At 38.9% G+C, this 18143-nt stretch overlaps 1 protein-coding gene across 27 annotated transcripts in view; it reads left to right on the top strand.

Moving 5' to 3' along the window:
• Positions 1-18143, top strand: part of PRRC2C (proline rich coiled-coil 2C) — a 95318-nt gene that overhangs the window by 4010 nt on the left and 73165 nt on the right. For 4 of the 27 annotated variants that reach the window (XM_086344703.1, XM_086344697.1, XM_086344700.1 and 1 more), the window contains exon 2: positions 2816-2927. The exons of the other annotated variants lie outside the window; for them this stretch is intronic. The gene's annotated coding sequence lies outside the window, so the exon portion shown is untranslated. The remainder of the gene's footprint in view (positions 1-2815; positions 2928-18143) is intronic. 27 annotated transcript variants of the gene reach the window in all.

The raw sequence follows: 18143 nt of genomic DNA, 5'->3' as shown, positions 1-18143 counted from the left end.
CTTATCATGCCAGGCACTGAACTAAGAACACTTTGAGGATTCTCTCATTCCATACAATAAGTCTACAATGTGGATTATTTTATTAACATGACACAAGTAGAAAACTGGGATTTAAAGAGATTTAGTAATTTGTTGAAAGTTACTTAGCTAGTAAGTGAGATTTGAATCATTGACCCAGGGCCTCAGTGCTTAACTTGTATACTACATGAATTTCCCAGTGGCCATTGTTTCCCAAACTTTAGTCATTTACAGTTTTTGTTTTATCTTCAAACCATCTGTCAACATTTTTCTTTAATTCAGCTTACCGTCTTTTAATTAAATGAATTTGAAAGAAAAATTTACATGATTATTCGGTGTTAGAGTTTCCCCTCATATGTGTTGAAGTAAACATGTAATTTTAAATATCCCCTTATGGACCACTTAAAATCATGTAATATACCATCAGTAGTCATTTGTATTCCACCCTTTGGAACAAAACTGCTGTAAGAAATGAATCCTGCATAGAATCAGGCAGCAGTTAGCATTAATGAAGGCCAGAAGTGATGAAAGTCCAGAAATAGATTCATCAAACAGGAAATAGCATTGCAGGAGTAGAGATAGAAATTAGAACCTTAACTGCATACTTGGGTCAGCCATGACCAGGATAAACTGCAAGGTAGAATGGGTTTATTTAGACAGAGAAATGTAATAGGATGTCTAAGACAATCTATGGCAAGAGAAGGAGAACACTAATGAGTAACTTGTCACTACAGAAATCAAAGTGAAAGAGAAAAGTCTGAAAATTAGGTTTTGTTAGAGCCAAATATAGCCAAGTTCAGAAAAATATGTGAAAAGTGGCTCTTAGGCTTTGGCTTGAGTGATTGGTGGTGGACCCTAACAGAATGTAGGTCAAGTAATGAGGTTGAAAGGTTAAGCATGGAGGAATTAGTAGTGAGACGTCTTAATTTTTAGGTAGGTTGAATATTCAAATAAGCTCCGGACTAGGAGTTTTAAAACCTAGGGTTAGTCCTTTTGTCACTTTGTGCCAAAAGCTGTTAAACTTTTGGGGCAACTGACTTGGCTTCTTCAAATTGTAGATACACTGTATTCATCTGGAAAATAAAGATAATGCCTGTTTTCCCTATCTTAGTGGATTGTTACAAAGATCACATTAAATGTGTTTCCTATGCTTCGAGAGTCCCTTGGACTGCAGGGAGATCCAACCAGTCCATTCTAAAGGAGATCAGCCCTGGGATTTCTTTGGAAGAAATGATGCTAAAGCTGAAACTCCAGTATTTTGGCCACCTCATTCGAAGAGTTGACTCATTGGAAAAGACTCTGATGCTGGGAGGGATTGGGGGCAGGAGGAGAAGGGGATGACAGAGGGTGAGATGGCTGGATGGCATCACTGACTCGATGGATGTGAGTCTTGGTGAACTCCGGGAGTTGGTGATGGACAGGGAGGCCTGGCGTGCTGCGACTCATGGGGTTGCAGAGTCGGACACCACTGAGCGACTGAACTTAACTGATGCTTTTTGAATGTAATATTCTTTGACATCATATGAGTCTTCCCTGATGGCTCAGAAGATAAAGAATCCACCTGCAATGTTGGAGACCCAGGTTTGATCCAAGTTGGAAAGATTCCCTGGAGAAGGGAATGGCTACCCACTGCAGTATTCTTGCCTGGAGAATTGCATGGACAGAAGAGCTTGGTGGGCTAAAGTCCATGGGATCGCAGAGTCAGACACGACTGAGTGACTAACATGAGTCCTAACCACATTTAAAACAGAAAAACATGAAAAATAGAAATTGGAAGGCTTCCATTGAGGATATTCTCAATGAGACTGGAAGATCTCCTCATGGATGTGTATGTAGTTAGAGAATGGGTGTTTACAGAAGTTAAAATTGATCTTCCTTCCGCATTCTTTCCTCATTTATAATCTGAAAGTGCAGGGCTGCTGTCTCTGGTTGTACCAGTTGTGTACTGCACAGATGCCAGGCTGAGGGAGGTAGCAAGGGCTGAAATCCATCCATAATCTGCTTGCAGAGTCCTGTGCCCTTTGTAGGCCTCCTAGGGGAAGTACTCTTGCCTGGAAAATCCCATGGAAGGAGGAGCCTGGTGCACTGCAGTCCATGGGGTCGCTAGGAGTTGGACACGACTGAGGGACTTCACTTTCACTTTTCACTTTCATGCATTGGAGAAGGAAATGGCAACCCACTCCAGTGTTCTTGCCTGGAGAATCCCAGGGACGGGGGAGCCTGGTGGGCTGCCGTCTATGGGGTCCATAAGAGTCGGACATGACTGACGTGACTTAGCAGCAGCAGTAGGGGAAGTTGTGCTTCCTCTTCTCCCTCCCAAGGCATCAACCCCCTCACCAAATGGAGTACCTGTTTCTTCCCAGAGGGTGTGTTTTCCTGTTTGCACAAAGGCCCTGGGAAGGCCAGTGCTCTGAAAGGCTCCTTAAGGAGAGATGTTAAGGATGCGTTTAGAATGTCAAAAACAACTGGGAGACTGGAGAAATGGTCTCTAGGAACAGAAAGCCTAGAACTTACTACCAAGATGGGTTAAGTAGTTGCACAACAGCAAGTACAGAATTTCAGTTTATCTAGTATATTTTAAAGATGGGCACTATAACGTATTAAACATTTCTAGTAATTTGGGAACAGTATATTAAAATATACATAGATTATCAGCTTTCAGAGAGGCAAGAGCATACATGAGTAAAACTATACTTACTATTTAATCTTTAAAAAAAAACTAAATATTTTGGCAATATGATTATTGTTGCTTGACCTGTACTTTTAAGTAACTTAATGTTTGGTTTAAATTTTGTAGATCTTAACTGAAGAATATTACATGAAAAATTGCTTCTGAAATGAGACAGAGGAATTTTGTTTCAAAAGCAGGAAAAGGATTTTATTGAAATCTTTTGACAGAGATATGGAAGGTTGGTTATATTGCTGTATAAGTGTTAAAATTAGATTAAGAAAAACTGGATTTTTCAATGTACAGTTCTGTAAGTTTTGGTAATGTGTAGTTACATGTAGCCACACAATACAGAATGTAGAAAGGTGAAATATCTCCCAGCTGTAGAATCAGTCTTCTGACATTTTGGAGACACATTATCTCTCTTGAAGAAAGAACTGTTGAATATGGATTGAAAAGTCAAGAACAGCTTACATGTGCTGATTGCTTGAAATCCTGACCTTACCATCACCACCACCAACCCACCCCACCCCCCAAATTTTTTTTCTTTCGGTTGTATTTGTCACAAACCTGAAAACATAGTATAAAAGTGGAAGTAGAAAGAGCTGGGTAAGTTAACATGTCTCGAGACAGATCGTTTTAATGGTGGAGGAATAGAGCCAGTGCTTGATGGGGAGGGATGCTAACCAGTTTTCTATACTTAAAAATTAAAACTTTAAAGTCCAACCCTTAAAGACAGCTTTTTAGTCGTATGAAAAGTTTTGAATAATTAATGATGTTGGATGACCATCTTAGGACAGTGCTTCTCTTTTTCTTCCGTAATATCCAACATACTTAACCTTGCAAAAAAAACAAAGTTCACTAAGAAATTACTTATTTTTTATTTATTACATATAAGTTTGAAAGTGTTAAATTAGCATTTATTAAGCTCATTATTAAGTACTAGACACAATTTAACAGCTCTGTACACACTTAAGACTCACAACAGGCCAGAAGATGTAGCCCACAGATGGGGAAAGAAAAATTCAGAATTACATTTCATGACAGAAAATGCTTATGCCAATATATGTGTATGCCACAATTATGCTATAAAAATATCACCCAGCTACTAAATGTTAGCGCTGAGATTTAAACTGAATCAGTTTTTAAGAGAAGTAATTGTGTAATAGGAACAATTTTAAAATATTTCAGATTGTCCAAAAGAGTGCTCTGACAGTCACTTTATAGAGGAAGTGATAGGCACACAGCTTCACTTTGCGGGTTTATAGTAGTTTATAGTACAGAAGATTTGATAGCTACATTTCTTTTCTGATTTTTAAGGCTTTCTTGGCCCCAGAGTCTTAATTTCACATTTCATTTACTAAGAACAGCCTGAGTGCTTCTACCATTTTGATTAGAATGCCAACAGATCTATTTATATTACACTTTGTTTTTTTAAATGACAATTTTTAATGCTTTTGCTGTAGTGATATTGTAGTAGAGGCATTCAACATATGGCGATATTCTTAGCTTTACTATTACAGAAGCAGATGATCTTAAGAAATATTGACTGTCACTCTTTGCTTTATTTTTTTAATTTATTTTCTATCAAAATGTGGTTGATTTACAATATTAGTTTCGGGTGTACAGCACAGTGACTCAGTTATACATATATATTCTTTTCTAAGTTATTACAAGATGGTGAATACAGTTCCCTGTGCTATACAGTAGATCCTTGTTTATTTCTTTTATATATAGTAGTATGTATCGTTAATCCCAAACTCCTAATTTACGCCCCCTTTCCCCAAATTCTTTTCTCATTGGGAACCATGTTTGTTTTCTTTGTCTGTGAATCTATTTCTGTTTGGTAAGTCAGTTCATTTGTTATTTCCCTAGATTCCACATATAAGCAGTATCATATCCTCGTCTTTCTTGTCAGAGTTACTTAGTATGATAATCTCTAGGCCCATCCATGTTGCTGCAAATAACGTTATGTCATTCTGACTTTAGAATTACTAATTATGAGCCTCCCTGGTTGGCTCAGTGGTAAAGAATCTGTCTGCAGTTCAGGAGATATGAGTTTGATCCCTGGGTCAGGAAAATCCCCTGGAGATGAAAATGGCAACCCACTCCAGCTTCTTGCCTGAGAAATCCTATGAACAAGAAGAGCCTGGTGGGCTACAGTTCATGGGGTCACAAAAGAGTTGGATACTATTTAGCAACTAAACAACAACAAAGTGATTATAACAATTAAAAATGAAAGTGACCATAGAACTTGACCAGTTCATTCTCATTCAAAGCAGAAGTTACCTTTTAAAATATTTTTGATAAAGGCTTATCTTGGTTCTGCTTGAATGTATCTGGTGCCCAGGAAGATGCTGTAGTTGACCTTTGGCATTCATATTTTAAGGTCTTCTAAGTTTCCAAATATTTGAACACCATAATAGCATTCAGACCTCTTCACTTTCTCTTGGCTTCCATCATCTGCACCAGAATTTGGCTTTCTTTTCAGAGCTCTTCTTCCCCTCCCCACCCCCATCTCCACCCCCACACAGGGAAACAGTTATGTATCTCTTCACAAGAGTTACTGTTTCTCTAAAAACCAAAACAAGCCATGGGCATGGAACATCAGGAGGGAGAGAAAATATCTTAGGTTTATTTCCTAGAAGCACCCTTCTCTCACATACCTCATGGTATTGGATGCACATTTTGTGCCTCAGCAAAAATACGTATCACTTCATTTCACAGCTCTTTGGGTTGCTTGGCTAATGGTGAAAGTAGAGAATGAGTTTAAGATATAACTTCTTCCACCTGTGGATAAACTGAACAGAAAGTTTTTCATTTGTATCCAGTTTAGTTTGTTTTTATCGGTTATCTTAAGAATTGAGAGTAATACTCTATAAACAGTGTGATAAGCACAAGATTCAGTAGAATTGTCACAGTTCCAGAGTTGTACATTAGATTTCTGTTAAAGTAGCAGTTTTTATAAAACAGTAGTATCACACTTGGAGAAGGCAATGGCACCCCACCCCAGTACTCTTGCCTGGAAAATCCCATGGATGGAGGAGCCTGGTAGGCTGCAGTCCATGGGGTCGCTAGGAGTTGGACACGACTGAGGGACTTCACTTTCACTTTTCACTTTCATGCATTGGAGAAGGAAATGGCAACCCACTCCAGTGTTCTTGCCTGGAGAATCCCAGGGACGGGGGAGCCTGGTGGGCTGCCGTCTATGGGGTCGCACAGAGTCGGACATGACTGAAGTGACTTAGCAGCAGCAGCAGTATCACACTGCTAGCTGTCACTAACTGTCCTTTTTGATATGAACAGACTAAATCTGTATTCTATATTTATGAAAGTCAGTTCTTGAAGTATGACTATATAGCTATTTATTAGATCTAATTTAGTTCTACTCAACATTTGAATATCTTTTTAAATCTTAAGAAAATCATTTAATGCATTGTTACTCTTTCAGATGTATGTGTCATATGTGGTGTCTACTTTCCAGGTCTTTATTGAGGTTTTTGACAAGAAAAGAAAGGACAGGCTCCAATATATTCATATTTCTGGTCCCATTAATTCATATTGACTGTTCAAATATCAAAATAATTTTCAGCCTCAAATATTTTGTGATTCTCATTTGTCATGTATTTAAGGAGTACATAAAGATTAGTACTTTGATTAGTGTGTTTAAAGTCAAGCAACTAGAGGAGGGATTAATCAAAAATAAGCTTTTTAGAAAGATAATATTTTACAACATTGTAAATCAACTATATTCCAATAAAAGTTAATTTTAAAAAGAAAGGTAGAATTTTGTGACTGCTAGTTGACCTGGAACTCAAGAGTGTGGTGAATGTCTTGACTTCTTTACTTGAAATGGAAGATCTAGTTAAAATTTGAGTGATGAATGCTGTTTTCTGAAGTTATATATCAATCTTCTCTATCTTTGTTAGCTCCAGCTACCATAAGAAAAATACCTTAAACAAGGTTGCTTAAACAAGAGAAATGTGTTAACCACAGTCCTGGAGGCTGGAGGTCCAAGACCAGGATGCCAGCATACTTGGGTTCTGGTGAAGTCTCCCTGGCTTGCACATGGCTGAATGCCTTCTAGCTGAGTTCTCACATGACTGAGAGAGAGCTCTAATATTTCTTCCTCTTATAAGAGTTCAGTTCAGTTGCTTAGTCATGTCTGACTCTTTTTGACCCCATGGACTGCAGCATGCCAGGTTCCTGTCTATCACCCACTCCTGGAGCTTGCTGAAACTCATGTCCGCCGAGTCGATGATGCCATCCAATCATCTCATCCTCTCTCATCCCCTTCTCCTCCTCCCTTCAATTTTTCCCAACATCAGGGTCTTTTCCAGTGAATCAGTTCTTTGCATCAGGTGGCCAATCCTTCAGCTTCAATCCTTCCAATAAATATTCAGGATTGATTTCCTTTAGGATTGACTGGTTTGATCTCCTTGCAGTCCAAGGACTCTCAAGAGTCTCCTCCAATACCACAGCTCAAAAACATGAATTCTTCAGTGTTCCGCCTTGTTTGTGGTCCAACTCTCACATCCATACATGACTACTGGAAAAACCATAGCTTCAACTAGACAGACCTTTGTTGGTAAAGTAACATCTCTACTTATGCTGTGTAGGTTTGTCATAGCTTTTCTTCCAAGGAGCAAGCATCTTTTAATTTCATGGCTGCGGTGATTTTTGGATACGAAGAAAATAAAGTCTGTCACTCTTTCCATTGTTTCCCCATCTATAGGCCATGAAGTGATGGGACTTGATGTCAGATCTTTGTTTTTTGAATGTTGAGTTTTAAGCCAGCTTTTTCACTCTCCTCTTTCACTTTCATCAAGAGGCTCTTTAGTTCCTCTTTGCTTTCTGTCATAAGGCTGGTGTCATCCGAATCCCTGAGGTCATTGATATTTCTCCAGGCAATCTTGATTCCAGCTTGTGCATCATCCAGCCCGGCATTTCGCATAATGTACTCTGCGTGTAAGTTAAATAAGCAGGGTGACGATATACAGCCTTGATGTTCTCCTTTCCCAATTGGAAACCAGTCCATTGTTCCATGTCTGGTTCTAACTGTTACTTGTCAACCTGCATACAGATTTCTCAGGAGGCAGGTAAGGTGGTCTGGGATTCCCTTCTCTTTAAGAATTTTCCAGTTTGTTGAGATCCACACAGTCAAGGCTTTAGGGTAGTCAATGAAGTAGATGTTTTTCAGGAGTTCTCTTACTTTTTGTATGATCCAACAGATGTTGGCAATTTGATCTCTGGTTCCTCTACCTTTTCTAAATCCAGCTTGAACATCTGGAAGTTCTTGGTTCATGTACTATTGAAGCCTGGCTTGGAGAATTTTGAGCATTACTTTGCTAGCGTGTGAGATGAGTGCAGCTGTGGGATAGTTTGAACATTTGGCATTGCCTTTCTTTGGGATTGAAATGAAAACTGACCTTTTCCAGTCCTGTGGCCACCACTGAGTTTTCCAAATTTGCTGGCATATTGAGTGCAGCACTTTCACAGCATCATCTTTCAGGATTTGGAATAGCTCAGATGAAATTCCATCACCTTTGCTAGTTTTGTTTGTAGTGATGCTTCCTTGACTTCACATTCCAGGATGTCTGGCTTAGATGAATGATCACACCATTGTGATTATCTGGGTCATGAAGATCTTTTTTGTACAGTTCTTCTGTGTATTCTTGCCACCTTTTAATATCTTCTGCTTCTGTTAAGTCTGTGCCATTTCTGTCCTTTATTGTGCTCATCTTTGCATGAAATGTTCCCTTGGTATCTAATTTTCTTGAAGAGATCTCTAGTCTTTCCCATTCTACGTTTGTCCCATTCTAACCCACGTATATATATGTTCCCATTCTATAGTACTTATAGAGTACTAAGCCCATATGAGGCTCACTCTCATCCCCTCAGTTAACCCTGGTTACCTCCCAAAGGTGCCAGCTCCAAATACCTTATGTTAATTGGTGTTTAGGGCTTCACCATGTGAATTTTGGGGAGACACAATTCAGTTAGTAGTCACCCCTCCTTTTACAATCTATAGTGCATTGATTCAGAGAAGGCAATGGCACCCCACTCCGGTACTTTTGCCTAGAAAATCCCATGGATGGAGGAGCCTGGTAGGCTGCAGTCCATGGGGTCGCTAGAGTCAGACACGACTGAGTGACTTCACTTTTACTTTTCACTTTCATGCACTGGAGAAGGCAATGGCAACCCACTCCAGTGTTCTTGCCTGGAGAATCCCGAGGACGGGAAGCCTGGTGGGCTGCCGTCTATGGGGTGGCACAGAGTCGGACACAACTAAAGCGACACATCAGCAGCAGCAGCAGTGCATTGATTCTTACGCTTTTTGCATTAATATACTTCAAAATGATGTTTCTACAACAGTTGAAATACATTTGTTGATTGAGATATCACTGTCTTGTTGCTTTAACTTTTTATCCTTGATATTCAACTCTATTATAATACAGTAACTTTTGATACTGAAAACTTGAATCTTTAAAAATCTCTTAATCTCAAATGATATTTATTACTACATATTTTAAATGATGTTTATTATTCCATGTTTGATGTTTATTTCTTCTGTAATGAAAATTGAGTTCTGATTTTCATATGGTGAGTTTGCCTTGGTTACTGGCTTTGACATCAAGTCATCACTTCCTATATTATGAGTTTTATTAAAGTTATTTCTTTATTAGTAAGTTTTGGTGACTTAGGCTTTGAGCTCTTACATCCAACTGATATTTTTACATTCTGCATCTCTATAGCTCAGATTTAAGTAACAATTTGGCTTCAAGAGACATTACTGAGTTAGACTGTATAGAACTTGAATCCCTCTTTATGTTAGAAATGGGAGACATAAATATCAAAGATTACTCAGGGTTTTAAACCAGAGGTTAAGGGAAATGGTTATGGTAAAATCAGGGAGAACATGTTTTGGAAAGCAGATAAACATTTTTTGAAAGCTTCTTTTAGGGGAGGGGGAATAATCTTTCATCTCCCAAAAATGTTGCAAAAATAGTTCCAAGAGGGACTTCCCTGGCTGAGACTCCCTGTTCCCAGTTCAGGAGGTCTGGGTTTGATTCCTGGTCAGAGAACTAGATCCTCCATGCCTCCGCTAGGAGTCTACATTCGACATAAAGATCCTCAATGCCACAGTGAAGATCTCAAAGATCCTGCATACTGCAGCTAGGACCTGGCGAGGTAAAATAAATATTTTAAAAAACAATACAAAGAATTCCCACATGTGTTCATCCATAGTCCCTGACTATTAATGGTTATTACTGTATTTGTTTTACCATTTTCTGTGTTGTATGTGTGTACACACTCAGTGCATGTTATGTGTACTTAACTTTTCATTACCTGTAAACTTAAATTCAAATGACAAGCTCCTATGCCTCCACTTTTCTCACACAGATAGTACACTTTCTCCTGTTTTGTTGTTGTTGTTGATAAATGAACAAAGCAATCAGTAATAAACTTGATTCAGCAAGCATTAAATAATCACTATTGCTAGAGTTTTTAATTCAGTCTTTTTGAAATTTCCAGTCCCTTCTACCTTCCTTATTTTTTTCCAACTTCTCTTCATTCTTGTGAAGTTTAGACTTTCTTGAAATGTTACTCTAATCATTCTGGCAGTATCCTTACCTCCCTTTTCTTTACACCTATCTGACACAACTCTAATTTCTTATTCAGTCCAGCTGCTTACAAAGCCTCCCATTACTCCCCACTCCTAGACGTGCTGCTAAACGTTGTTCAGTCGCTCAGTCGTGTCCAATTCTTTGTGACCCCATGGACTGCAGCATGCCAGGCTTCCCTATTCTTCACCATCTCCCAGAGTTTGCTCAGACTCATGTCCATTGAATTGGTGATGCCATCCAACTATCTCATTCTCTGTTGTCCCCTTCTCCTCCTGCCTTCGATCTTGCCCAGTATCAGGGTCTTTTACAGTGAGTCAGCTCTTTGCGTCAGCTGGCCAAAGTATTGGAGCTTCAGCTTTAGCATCAGTCCTTCCAGTGAATATTCAGGGTTGATTTCCTTTAGAATTGATTAGTTTGATCTCCTTGTGGAGAAGGCAATGGCACCCCACTCCAGTACTCTTACCTGGAAAATCCCATGGATGGAGGAGCCTGGTAGGCTGCAGTCCATGGGGTCTCTAAGAGTCGGACATGACTGAGTGACTTCACTTTCCCTTTTCACTTTCATGCATTGGAGGAGGAAATGGCAACCCACTCCAGTGTTCTTCCCTGGAGAATCCCAGGGACAGGGGAGCCTGGTGGGCTGCCGTCTCTGGGGTCACACAGAGTCGGACACGACTGAAGTGACTTAGCAGCAGCAGCAGCAGTTTGATCTCCTTGTAGTCCAGGAGTCTCTCAGGACTCTTCACCACCATTCTAAGGCATCAGTTCTTCAGCGCTCAGTCCTTTTTATTGTCCAGCTCTCAGAGAGTCCATATGTGACTACTGAAAAAACCATACTTTGACTATATGGTCCATTATTGGCAAAGTAATGTCTCTGCTTTTAAATACGCTGTCTAGGTTTGTCATTGCTTTTCTTCCAAGGAGCAAGAGTCTTTAATTTCATGGCTGCAGTCAGTCCACAGTGATTTTGGAGCCCAAGAAAATAGTCTCTCACTGTTTCCATTGTTTCTCCATCTGTTTGCCATGAAGTGATGCCATGATCGTAGTTTTTTGAATTTTGAGTTTTAAGCCAGGTTTTTTCATTGTTAACAGTCTTCAAACCACAGTCTTGGGAATACTTGTGTCCCTGGTTTCCAGCTGCTTCTGTGTTTTCAATGCCTCATTTTAGTAGTTGACTTTCTTTCCTCCCAGTTCTTTGAACATCTTTTCCAGCCTTCTCAAACCTATACTTAGTTGATGGAGATCAGCATATGTCTTTCATTTGTTCCTAGTATTGCCTGATAATATAGTAGACACTGAGTAAATGTTTTTGTGCTTGAGTGGGGGAATTAGATGTTTTTAGTTTGTAATTCTGTCAATAAATTTAAGTGAAGATATTTTGTTTTATACACAATTAAAAATGAATGTGTAAAGATTGTAGCTTGATGGAAGGGTTTGGTTGGGAATTATCCTTACTGAAGCAGTGAACAGTATATTAGATGGCCAAAGAGGAAAGCACATAGAGAATAGAAAGCTGACAAAACCAACTCTCCTGTATAGGGATAGGAAGAAAAATGATACAGATGTCAGTTACAGGAACCAATGAAAATGGTTTACACATAAGGTCTTTATATTTGTATGTGATACTTGACGATTAGTAGTGTATATTCTTCTTTTATTTGTTCAATAAAACGTTTGTTAAATGCGTCCAGTGCGCTTCTCTGGAAATGTTTGCAGTTTCTTTTTAATGTTAGACAATTTAAATGAGTGGGACGTTGTGCTGTGTTTCCTAAAGAAACTAAACAATCACCATAAGAACGTTGAGGGAAGAGAAGTAAACAGATCTTGGATACCTAGAAGCTCATGGAGGCCAGAAAGATTATAATTCTGTCATTTAATTGAATTTTGCAGGTTGGTGATTTGCAAAAGTATGATGTCACCCTGTAATATACTAGATTTTAAATATCACTTAATATTCTTGGTTTGGAATACTTACAAATCTTTTTGTAATTATAAATCAGTCACCTTAGAATCTTACAATTTTTGGCACTGAAGAAATTTTAGAAATGGTACCTAATCTCTTGGTGTGTGGATATCCCTTAAGATTTTTTTCCCACAAATATTCAGCCTGCAATACCTGTCCTATCATGAAAACCATATTTGTGTTATCATTGTTCCATTCTTTCATTTCAAAAGGTTGATGTTTATATTATGGTAAGCTGCTGCCTTTCATATTTCCCTTAAGACCTTTTGGAAACAGACTGCTTTGAAAGAACTGACTTCCTTTTTTTCCCACTCTCCTCCATTTCTTCCTTTCAACTTTTTTTTTGTTTTTTGCTCAAAAAAGGTAACGTATTCACTGTTCAAAATTTAGAAAATGTAGGTGCATGTTTTGCTACATCTAATTTCAGTGGGGAAAACAACTAGTTTCTTACCAGCTTTGCTCAGAGTCATAGAACTTTGAATTTAGATGTTCACTTTTTCTTTCCTTAAACAGAGAAAGAGGATCTATTATTCACACAGCTTTGTTTTTGCAGACTGACCCTCAAATCATAATGATTTAGACTTTTAAGTACATAGTAGACAGGGTAGTAATATATATATAAATTTTAAAAATCAGTTTTATGTCTAGAAAATGCAAATATTTGTGGTTTATAATGTATAAACCATATAAAATATGTATATATTAAATATAAATATGTATGTATGTTTGTATTTTGGCCTCACTGTTCAGCTTATTGGAATCTTAGTTTCCTGACCAGGGATTGAACCCAGGCCACCACGGAACTAAAAACTATTCTTTATACAAATGATAAAAAGCTTTCAAAATTAAAAGGGATACAAATAGAGGATATAGTTCTTTGGTCTCTCGTAACTGTCCATGTGTTTTTTTGAAATCAGAAGATAGCAAGTTTGAAGAGAGTATTCCTCTAGAACAGACAGCTTCAAAGGTTTTTTTTTTTTCTTTAATTACTAATTTATGTCAGTTGTACCCTTTTGTTACTCAAGATGTGGGTCTACTGAATGCAGTCATGCATTTACTCAGAAATTGAGATTTTTTTTGGATTATTTTCTCCTCGATTGGAGAAGGAAATGGCAACCCACTCCAGTATTCTTGCCTGGAGAATCCCCATAGACAGAAGAGCCTGGTGGGCTACAGTCCATAGGGTCACAAGGAGTTGGACACGACTGAGCGACTTCACTTTCTTTCTTTTTTTTCTCCTCCATTGGCTCTTCATGACATTTAGAACAAACACATGGATGATAACTCTTTTTCTTAGCCTAAAATATTCTGCAAAATTTGACCTCTGTCTACCTGACTTCCTCTCCTGCCTTGTTTTCAGGATCAGAATTGCTTTGTTTTTCTGGTGGTTCTCAATCATAGCTATCCTTTAGAGACACTTGGGGAGCTTTTTAAAGAATGTCATTGGCAGACCTAGCCCCAGAAATTCTGATTTAACTGGTCTAGCACTGAGACCTGGACATATATTATCTTTCAGGATCTTCCTGGATAAGTCTGTGCAACCTGCATTGAGAACCACAGATGGATTTTCTTAACTCATATCCCCTTGTGCATAGAGGTCTTTCAAACCTTCATCATCCTGTCTAAAGTCTCTTTCCTCTCTTTGCTGTCCCTTTACCCAGTTTTTTCATTTCCATGTTTTCATTTACTTATCGTCAAAAGTTCCATGAACACAGGGGCATCATGGAAGTTGGTAATGGACAGGGAAGCCTGGCATGCTGCAGTCCATGGGGTCACAAATAGTTGGACACAACTGAGCAACTGAACGTTTAAAACAACATTTGGCAGTTTATTAGTTCTCAGCACATTTGTTTTATAAATGTTGAATGGATATTGTCACTGCAGCAGTAGGGAGGTATTTCAGAAGACTTGTTGTTTCTGTGTAACCTGTAGAGGGTTGCTTTGCTAAATTATATTTCAAAGACTATACCAATTACTCCAGCAGGCTTTAAGAGAACTTAGGTTTCATTATTTCAGGTTTTAGTATGCAAGGGCAAGAGCACACCAGAGAGAAGATATGTTGTCCCTTGGATACAGTATTGTTGATGTGGGTTAGGTTCCCATGCCAGTGCTCAAAAGGAAGAGCCATTTCTCATTACCACACTTGGAAGGACCTTTTACGATATAGGGAGGAATAATGACAATGGTGTTGTACTCAATGAACACAAAGTATTTTTATACATGTATTTGGATATTACTTTTTTCTGGTTTTTATTTGTTGTGTAAACTACAAGGCAGATCAGGAGAAGTCAAATGAACTCACCAGCTTCTTTTGCTTTCTTCCCCTGTTTATGCACGGTAAGTTGTTTCAGTCGTGTCCAACTCTCCACCAGGGTCCTCTGTCTATGATTTCCCCAAGCAGGAATACTGGAGTGGGTTGCCATGTCCTCCATGGGATCTTCCCAACCCAGGAGTTGAACTCATATCTCTTAGGCAGGTTCCTTACCACTAGCGTCACCTGGGAAGCTTCTTTCTTGCCCCCCCCATCTTCTCTAAATCTAGTCTTTCCATCTTACTTAATGTCTAGTTTTTCACGCTAATCTTTTTCATTCCTCTTAGTGTTAACGTAAAATTTGAATCATTGACTTCTTGTCCTTGACTCCTCTTTCCTACACTCCTGTGTCTAGTCTCCATTTTTCAGCCATGGCCTATCTCTTGTCCCTAAGCTGTGACAGTCTGGTATCTTCATATTCCACGTATGGGCCCCTGCAGTCTCTTCTCCACGTTGTTGCCAGAATGATACATATATTTTTGGCCATGCCAAGAGGCTTGTGGGGATCTCAGTTCCCCCACCAGGGATTGAACCTGGGCCACAGCAGTGACAGTGCCGAATCCTAACCCCAGGATCACCAGAACTCCCAGAATATCTTTGAAACAAAAAGACAGCCTCTACTCAGAGTTCATTTGCTTCAAAGATAAAATTTTAAATCCTAATGGTCATCCAGCCAACCCTCTCTTAATAGCTTCCACTTCACCACTTTTTTGTTTTTGAACATGATTAGCATATCAGTATGGGAAGGCCTTTGCCTTTGTTTTTCTTAAGCCTTGAAGCTGCCTGCTTCTCTGTTAGGTTCAAGTCAGAAGCTCTCTCTCAAGTCAGAGAGGCTGATACTGATCCACTGATCCAAAGTACTTTAGTTCTACCCTTTTGTACTTTCTCATGTTGTCCTGTTGGTTTTATTTACAGTGTTTGTCACCATGTGAAGTGATGTTATTTACCTGTTATTTGAGTTGTCAAACTGAAAAGATTTGTGAGAGCAGATTCTTGGCTCTTACATCTCCAGTTCAGTAATGTTTCAAAATATGGATCACTTAATGACTGACCTAGGTTATAAATAAATTTTATCACATACCATATCATAGTGAATATCCTATGTGTATGTGTATTTTGCACATTAGTATTTTTTTAGGATAGATGCTTAGACTTCGGTTTAGAACGCAGCTGCTGCTAAGTCGCTTCAGTGGTGTCTGACTCTGTGCGACCCCATAGACGACAGCCCACCAGGCTCCGCCGTCCCTGGGATTCTCCAGGCAAGAACACTGGAGTGGGTTGCCATTGCCTTCTCCAGTGCATGAAAGTGAAAAGTGAAAGTGAAGTCGCTCAGTCGTGTCCAACTCTTAGCGACCCCATGGACTGCAGCCTACCAGGCTCCTCTGCCCATGGGATTTTCCAGGCAAGAGTACTGGAGTGGGCACAGCTTAAAACATTCTTGGTTTCCAAGCCTTACAAAACAGGCCACAGACTGGATTCAGCCATAAGCCTTAGTTTGCCAAGACCTGCATTTAGTTCACTGTAAATAGCATGTGACTTGTCTCTGTTTAATGTCAGAATTCTCCTGTGAAATCACCTGGGCCAGACACTGTTTGAGGATGGGCAGTTTTTGAACAACGTTGTTTATTTTTTTTCCTTTATTGTTTTTGCCTGTTTATTTTGAGCCAAATCTGATAATTTCTGTTTTCCTAGAAAATACTTATTTCAGAGCATTCTCTTCATGTGTGTATTTTATTGTACTTATCTCATTCTTCTTAATGTTTAACTTAAAATTAGAGTGATTCAGTTAATTTCTATATTATTTTTTTCCAAAAGAGTCAGCTCTTGAATTTATAGTTGTTGTTATTCAAATAAAAATTTGATTTTTATTTTCTGCTCTTAATGAGGTAACTTAAAATGATTTGTCTGGTAACGAAAGTACTTAAGAGCATTCCTTTCAATTATATGATGTATGCAACATAGTTTGACAAGAGGTGTGTTTATTTTTCATTTCCAGTTGATTTTCTTGTATGTTTCTAGTTTTGTCCTTTGGTTAACTTTATAGCCACAAGAATCTTAAACTGCTTTCTTATCAATCCCAGGAACAAAAGCAGTTTGTTGATTTCTTGCTTATTATGTTCTGACATTTTCTTTTGCTCCAGTATTAGCCCCATTTTTACATTGTTCTTCATTATTCCTTATCAGGCCTACTGATTTCTCCAATTTCATATCTTACCAGCCTATTTCCTGCCCTGCTGTTCCCATCTTCTTTCCTTGTACAAATTAAAAACACTATTTTATGTCTCCTATACTTTTAATATTCTACTGACATTTCTGGTTGCCTTGTGAGGTGGGGGGAGAGTCCCCACATCAAGCAATTAGATTTTCGAGCCGTTATCCGGGTATCTTAAAAATCTAACTCCTTTCTGACCTAGGTACCTGGAGGGCATCACATCCAAGAGGTTAGTACAGGCTCAGTCCCACAAGACTGTCTCTTATCCCCCCAACACTTCAGATGCCAGTCGAAAGTCCAGATTGTTACCCATCCTTCTGACTGGCAGGCTGGCTGTAAGTCAGGTTTGATTAATTTCCTGGAGCAGTTCACAGAATCCAGGAAAACAATTTACTTATTAGATCACCAGTTTATTACAAAGTATTAAAGACTCTTTGACCCCATGGACTGTAGCCCACCAGGCTCCTCTGTCCATGGAATGCTCCAGGCAAGAATACTGGAGTGGGTTGCCATGCCCTCTTCTAGGGGATCTCCCCAACCCAGGAATCAAGCCCAGGTCTCCTACTTTGCAGGTGGATTCTTTACTGTCCAAGCCACCAGGGAAGCCCTCTCTTCCTTAATTTGCCCTGGTAGATTTGTATGGTAATATTCTTGTTTGTTTTCAATCTAGAGGGCCTTGATCTTTTTAAAAATATTTTTTATTGACAAGTAATAAACTGTACATACTTAAAGTGTACTGTTTGATATTTTGCATATACACATCATGAAACTTAACCACAGTCAAGATAAGGAACATATCAATAAAAATTCCTTCTGTTCCTACCCATTCCCTGTACCATAGATACGTTTGCATTTTGTAGTGTCGACTACAACGTAAAAGTTGAGAATTACGTTTTATTTGGTGGACAAAACTGAAGACGAGTCTGGAAGTTAGCTTCTCAGGTGGCTCTTAGAAATCAGTCTAAAGAGGTAAGGGAGGAGCCAGGATATATAGAAATTTTACAAAGAAACCCAGGTAGTTGGAACATTGAAAAATTACTGTTAATTAAAGAAAACCAGACATCTCAAGTTAATGAACTTAATGTTTTTCTATGTATGATTCAAGGGTCTAGGCCCCTTGAAATCATTCCTTTTATATGCACCTTAACTGTCTTGGGCCAGTGTCCTCCTTTTCTTCATCCTGAATCCCCTCACGGTGCACAGTTGACATTGGGAGCTGTAGCTGCTGGCTTGATGGCAGTAATATCCTTTGTTTACTGATAATGGAAGGCAGTATTTTTCATCCAGAGTTAAATTCTGTATATAGTGTATATGTTGGAAATCTAGCTTCTTTCAGCATAATC

This window comes from Bos grunniens, chromosome 16 (assembly GCF_055505025.1).
Source record: "Bos grunniens cultivar Pamir isolate PY7600 chromosome 16, Bosgru_T2T1.0, whole genome shotgun sequence".
Classification (NCBI taxonomy): Eukaryota; Metazoa; Chordata; class Mammalia; order Artiodactyla; family Bovidae; genus Bos; species Bos grunniens.
This window is presented reverse-complemented; position numbering and strand designations above follow the sequence as displayed.